This window comes from Apodemus sylvaticus, chromosome 14 (assembly GCF_947179515.1).
Source record: "Apodemus sylvaticus chromosome 14, mApoSyl1.1, whole genome shotgun sequence".
NCBI classification, from domain to species: Eukaryota; Metazoa; Chordata; class Mammalia; order Rodentia; family Muridae; genus Apodemus; species Apodemus sylvaticus.
Genome location: NC_067485.1, coordinates 52,168,095 through 52,175,388, shown reverse-complemented (window position 1 = coordinate 52,175,388; position 7,294 = coordinate 52,168,095). Strand labels below are relative to the sequence as shown.

Genomic DNA, 7,294 nt, shown 5'->3' with positions numbered 1-7,294 from the left:
GAATGGGTGAATAGAATAGGGCGTTTCCAGAGGGGAAACTGGGAAAGGGGATAACTTTTGAAATGTAAATAAAGGAAATATTCAATAAAAGAAAAGAAAAAAGCTGAGACAGAGACAGACAGAGAGAGAGAGAGAGAGAGAGAGAGAGAGAGAGAGAGAGAGAGAGAGAGAGAGAGAGAATGCTGTGTTTTTTCTACTGGATGGTTTTGGCTTCTTTGTCAAAGATCAAGTGACCATATATGTGTGGGTCCATTTCTGGGTCTTCAGTACTATTCCATTGATCTACTGGCCTGTCTCTGTACTAATACCATGTAGGGTTTTTTTTTTATCACTATTGTTGGTAGTACAGCTTGAGGTCAGGGATGGCGATTCCCCCAGAAGTTCTATTTTTGTTGAAAATGGTTTTCAATATCCTAGGTTTTTTGTTATTACAGATGAATTTGAGAATTGCTCTTTCTATCTCTGAAGAATTGAGTTGGCATTGTGATGGGGATTGCATTGAATCTGTAGATTGCTTTTGGCAAGATGGCCATTTGTACCCCGCTGTCACAAACACAATCTACTTTTCTATCATGCCGTGCATGCTGAGCCTATGTCCTCTTATTTGGTAAGCTAAAATACATCATTCCTCCCTAAGGTGCTCCTTTGAAGAATGGTCATAACTTAGTCAAAGTGAGGACAACTTTCACTTTGCAAATCATAAAATTAAAAACCTAATACCAGAGTAAGTATTCAGAGCTCTGACCCCAGAATGAAAAAAGTCTTCCTCTGAATAATAAACAAAATCCAAAGGCAAATAAAATTTAGAGAAATACATTAGTACATGCATAAATAGCAAACATTGGTATCCTTTACAGAGTTTCTTCAAAATTGTAGTTATCTGTTTATCATATATCATCTCTGTCTAGTATGTGCATATTATGCAAATGTATACATACAAAGACAAGTACTTACTATGGTATATGTGCAGAATTCACAGGACAGCTTTCAGGAGTTGATTATCAGGTAAGTCCCAGGAATTGAATGCAATATATATGTGTGGTATGACTTGGTAGCAAGCACCTTTACCTACTAAATTATCTCATTGTAGGCTTACAAAAAACATTTTAAATTTTAAAGCAAATAGCAAGTAGAATTTCGTAGCAAAATCTCAGTGATCATTGAGATACTAATTGCAAACACAGATGTACAGGATGAGAATTGATGTGAAATTCATTAATTGCACTACTTACCAAAATATGCTATAGAGTATTTTCTCACTTACCAATTGGCAAGAATTGTAGTAAATAATAAAATGCTGTATTTGCAAAGATATAAGGAAACACTGTCTTTTATATGTATGAAAACGCTATGGCACAGAAAGATTTTTTATTTTGTTTTGTTTTAATTTCAGGAAGTCCCATTGTTGACTATTGATTTTTATTTCCTGGGTGATTGGAAACTTGTTGACAAAGTCCTTATCTGAGCCTAAGTCCTGAAGTATACTTCCTACAATTTTTCTAGAGTTTTGGAGTTTAGGTCTAAAATTTAAATCTGTAATCCATTTGAATATTTTAATCTAATACTTTTACTAAATTTTGAGGATTTCATACAATTTTTTTTACCATATTCATCTTCCATTCCTCCTAGATCAGTGTTTCTCAACCTTCCTAATGCCATAAATACAGTTCCTCAAGTTATAGTGACCCCCAACTACAAATTCTTTTCATTGCTACTTCATAACTGTAATTTTGCTGCTGTTAGAAATTTTAAAAATCTGGGAGTGGAGAGATGGCTCAGTGGTTAAGAGTACCAACTGCTCTTCTGAAGGTCCTGAGTACAAATCCCAGCAACCACATGGTGGCTCACAACCATCCGTAACAAGATCTGATGCCCTCTTCTGGAGTGTCTGAAGATGGCTATGTTATACTTACATATAATAAATAAATAAATAAATAAATATAAAAAAAAAAAAAGAAATTGTAAGAATCTGTCCTTTCCAATGGTCTTAGGCAACCCCTGTGCAAGGATCATCCAACTCCCAAACGGGTTGTGACTCACATTTTGAGAATCATTCTTCTAGATTTATACTACTCCCAACATCATGTCATTTATATTTATTTAATAGCCTGTGGTGGTTCGTATATGCTCAGCCAGGAAGTCACACTATTAGAAGGTGTGGCACTGTTGGAGTAGGTGTGTCACTGTGGGTGTGGGCTTTAAGACCCTCATCCTAGCTTCCTGGAAGCCAGTTCTCTGCTAGCAGACATCAGATGAAGATGTAGAATTCTTAGTTCCTCCTGCACCATGCCTGCCTGGATTCTACCATGTTCCTGCCTTGATGATATGGACTGAACCTCTAAACTTGTAAGCCATCCCCAATTAAATGTTGTCCTTTGTAAGACTTGCCTTGGTTATGGTGTCTGTCCACAACAGTAAAACCTTAAGCCATAACCTTAGTCTAATTTGTGCTGCTCTATATTAATGGGTGCTATGCCATGCACTAGAGTATGGTCCACCTTCCAGGAGTCATATCCTTAAGAAAAATGGACTTTTCATGTTTCAGAAACTAAGTGTTAATAATACCTCAGTTAGGAATAAAGCCCCATGAGATACTTTCCCTTCATGGTAGAATGTTAACTAGCTTTGTTTTGTACAGATCATGTGTAGGCAACTACAACTAATATTAGTTCATGAGCGTGGAGATCCTCTCATGTCCAGATGACACTGTTTGCTCCAGTCCTCCCAGTCTTCTGACTCTTAAAAATATTTCTATACCCTTCTTCCATGATGGTCCCTGAGTCACTGGAATGAGAGATATAGATGCCTCATTTGCAGCTGAGTACTCCACTAATACACTCTCTGCACTTAGGCAAGTTGTGTTTCTTAACCACAATCTGCTACATAAAAAACCTTCTCTGATGAGGTCTTAGAGTTGAACTAATCTGTGGGTAGAAAAGTATGAATTTATAGGATGATTTTATTCTATATCAATTTAGCAGAGTATAGTATTAAGTTTATCCTTGAAACCTGTGAAATCCCCATAGAGCTTTGGGCCATATTTATAGTACCACACATCTATGTTTCCTCTAGTAGAGTTGGACACTCAAGTAATATTCATGTCATTATTGTATTCAAGGGCCTGTCTTGTCAGGCTGGTCATTACTGTAGATAGTAATGTTCATATCTGGGCTCCCTCACAGCCTGCATAGCACCATTCAGCTATAAAACTATCAAACATGGAAGAAGTTCCATTGTAAGTATGCAAGTGATTTCTCCATGTCTTGCAACTGAAGTATGTGATTTATTAGTAATAGAGTCTTATCATCAAGTTAGTTTCAGAAATCAAGAGCATTGGCAATAACCTGTATTGTTCAGGAAATCTCAGGGCTATTTATAACCAACAACTTGAGGGACTCATCCCACACCTGACATTAAGGATTTTACTTGGCAACTAGACATTGTAAGAGGACCATTGTATACCATGTAAAGTAGATCCAATTAAATATAAATATGTGTATTTGTATAATGTATAAGTCTTACAAAATAGTACATTTCCATATGACTTTTTAAGACATCCTTCGGGATTGTTATATTCCACCCCTTCATCACCCTAACTTTCTAGTCCTCTCCCTAGTTAAAACCTCATTTCATATTATTCCTCCTTTCCCTCTTGCATCACCTATGTTCTACTGTTCACCACATCCCTTTAGATCTTTCTTTCCTATCCCCACCAATGATTCCATTCTAGTTTCTGGGATTTTACAGGTGCTCCAAGTTAAAAACACAAACATAAAGATTCAATGCTAAGATTCACACATGAATGAGAATGTGTTATGTTTACCTTTTGGGGGGTCTGGGTTACCTCACTCAGCATGTTTTCCAGATCCATTTATCTGTCTATCATTTCATAATTTCATCTTTCTTTACAGATTGTATAATTCTATTGAATTTAATACCACATTTTTTATTATCCATCATTAGATAATGGACAACTAGGCTGTTTTCATCTTCTAGCTACAGTGAACAGAGTATATATGAACATCGATGAGCAGGTATCTCTATAGAATATAGTCTCTTGGGCCGTATAGTAGATATATTTCTAATACTTAAGGAGTATTAGCATCTGGACAGCCGATTTTCACAGAGGCTATGCCTGTCTGCTCTCCCTACATCTTCACCAGTATCTGTTGCCCTTTGTTTCCTTGATCTTAGCATTCTGATTAGGGTAAGATAAAAATCTCAAAGTAGTTTTAATTTATATTTCTATGATAGTAAAATGGTGAACATTAAAAAAAAATTCTTAGCCATTTGTACTCTTTCTTCAAAGATCTCTTTGTTCAGTTTTGTAGCACATTTTAAATTGGTTTTTCTCCCTTTGTACTTTGGGTTATGGGCTTGTTTTTTGTTTTGTTTTTCGTCTTTTGCACATTCTAGACACGAGTCCTCTGTGAGATGTCATCACCATTTGATCCCCTGTTCTGTAGGCTTCTTCATCAGCTGGTTAGAACTCTAAATTCATGTAAACCTTCCGATGGGTAATTTAGCAATAAAGATCATGACCTTTAAATAGTCACATACCCATGTTCTATTTTTAGTAGTCTACACGAAACTATGAGTAAAGTTTTATGTATGGTGATATAACTGTCAGGATTACTAGCATAAGGTAAAAAATGATTTGCTGTGTGTACATCAGATTCAAATAATGAATGGACGTTCAGAGTGGTGACTCTCAAAGTCTGGATCTTATAACCACAACTCCAGCACCATCTGGAAACTTGTTAAAGAACAAATTCTCCAGTCCTTCTAAGATAAAGAACCAGAATCTCTGGAGGGCAATTCTCAGGAGTCTGTATTTTAACAAACCTAGGCAATTCTCGTGTTCACTGTATTTTTAAGAACCTCTTGATTAGTGTGAAAGTCAGAGACTCAGGAAGAACTAGATGAGACACTTATATCAAGTATTTTTAAGTACTTTTCAAGGAACTATTTTCCAGAGCAATTAAAACTACCAATGATAATACATGGTTTGGAAGTTAGTGACAGTGGGGTCATGCCAGCATTCCTTGAGAAAGCACAGCTCTCTGGAACCCAGAGAGAGACTCAGTGGGACTCCCTGAAAACCCCAGTGAGTTTACAGAGTCATAGTACAAACTACCTCATTTTCCTCTCAGAGTTGCTAGTGCATGCCGTCTCATGGATGAATCAAAACAAGGAAATTAACCTCAGTAGCCCAGAAAAGGGTTGAAATAGCTTTGGAGAGACAAGTAGAAGATATACTGCTAATATCTCTATTGAAAAGAACTACATAGAAGAATATTCATTTAGGTTGTTGGTATTCTTAAAATATAATGTTTTATATTTCAGAGAAGAAAAGTAGGCTTCAATCTCATCCAGATGAGAACTTTGCAAGGCTACAACCAGCCCAACAAGATAGGCTTACTGGTGCAATCATAGCACAAATGTTATGATCAGAACCAATCACTTTTTTATAAGATCAAAGGCTCATTCTTTACCCATACTTGGCAATATTAAATGGTTTAAGAACCTTGTGGGCACGGCAGCTCAGATCATGCCAGCCAGCTCCAGCCATGGTGCTGCACAGTGTTTTTTAAGTTGGCAGCTGAGGCTCAGGTCCCGATGGTGGTGCAGTGGCCCTGGCAGAGGGGGAGGCTGCACCCAAGGTGCCACCGGCCGCAGGCTGCAGGGAGCGGAGGCTCTACCTCGTTCTCAGGCTTCTTCTGGCTGAGATCCTTTCTTGGCCAGAGGTTGGGGTCAGCATTGAGATCAGAGACACCAATATTCATCAGAAAACTGTTTTGAAGGTCTCTAAAGGGGACTCAGATATGCGACAGGTTGCATACACTGCCAATGATTTTGTTCTTGGCAGCCATTGCATCACCAGATCTCCATAAAGAAGAAAGCTGATTGGCTGAGCCTGATTTTAAATTCCTGTTGCTCCCATTTCCAGCTCCACAGTCTAGTCCTTGGCTCATAGGTATTGCTGGATGCTGCGCCAAAACCACAGTTGCTCCCCTGGATCGAGTAAAGGTTTTATTACAAGCTCACAACCATCGTTACAAACATTTAAGGGCATTTTCTGCACTGCGCGCTATTCCCAAAAAGGAAGGCTACCTTGGATTATATAAAGGAGACAGTGCAATGATGATTCAGATCTTTCCCTATGGGGCAATCCAGTTCGTGGCTTTTGAGCATTATAAAACGTTCATTACTACAAAGCTGGGAGTTTATGGTCATGCGCACAGATTAATGGCTGCATCCACGGCAGGTAAGATGAGCATGACAGTTATCTGCACTCTGCCCTCTCGATGAGTCAGGGTGCACCTGGCCTTGCAGGTAAAAGGAGAGCATACCTATTCCGGGATCCTCCATGACTTCAAGACACTGTATGCCAAGGAAGGTGGTTTCCTTGGATTCTACCAAGGTCTGATGTCTACTATATTAGGAATGGCTCCATATGCAGATATTTCCTTTTTACCTTGGTACTTTGAAGAGTGTTGAGCTTGCCTACGCTCCCACCCTGCTTGGCCGACCTTCATCCGACAACCCCAATGTCTTAGTTTTGAAAACTCACATAAACCTCCCTAGTTGTGGTGTTGTCGGAGCAATAGCACAGATATCCTACCCACTTGATGTGACCCTTCGGAGAATGCAGTTAGGGGCAGTCCTACTAGAGTGTGAAAGTGCATTACCATGCTGGAGACCATGAAGTTTGTCTATGGATACTATGAGATTCCGAGAGGATTGGGTCATGTCTTATCTCTGAACTACACCCACTGTATTTCCTCTCAAGCTGTGACTTTCACAACGTGTGAACTTATGAAGCATTTTTTTTCACCTTAACTTAAAAAAATCATGATTTTTAGTAATTTTCCTCAATAAATTCTCAGGATGTGTGTGTGTGTGTGTGTGTGTGTGTGTGTATGCATGTGTATATATATGATACCTTAATTGTGAGGGAAACATTACTTGAAGGGGACATTTGCCCTGACACTGGAACCACTGGTACTTTAATACTTGATTTCTTTCAGTTTTTAAATCATAGATAAAAATGCTTAGCATAATTCGTTGGGTTTTTTTTCCCTTTTTGATGGGCTCTCCATATGTTACCCTGGCCAGCTTGGAACTCACTGTGGCGTCTTGCCTCTGCTTCCCAAGTACTGAGATTTTAGGTGTGGGCCACCTGAATTGCCATCTTGGGCTGACTGTGGCTACCTGTTTGGTTATTTTAAAGTGTTATTTGAGAGGAAAAGAAAGTTTACATTGAGTTTAAGAGGTTGCCATTAGTCCTATG

The 7,294-nt window shown here is 38.5% G+C and overlaps 1 non-coding gene and 1 pseudogene across 1 annotated transcript; one reads left to right on the top strand and one right to left on the bottom strand.

The window, feature by feature from the left end:
• Positions 1 to 5,619: 5,619 nt before the first annotated feature.
• On the top strand, positions 5,620 to 6,843 carry LOC127664578 (solute carrier family 25 member 16-like; annotated as a pseudogene).
• On the bottom strand, positions 5,792 to 5,927 carry LOC127665352 (small nucleolar RNA SNORA70). Its single transcript, XR_007973396.1, has one exon. It is a non-coding gene; the product is annotated as a small nucleolar RNA SNORA70 (small nucleolar RNA).
• Positions 6,844 to 7,294: the final 451 nt, after the last annotated feature.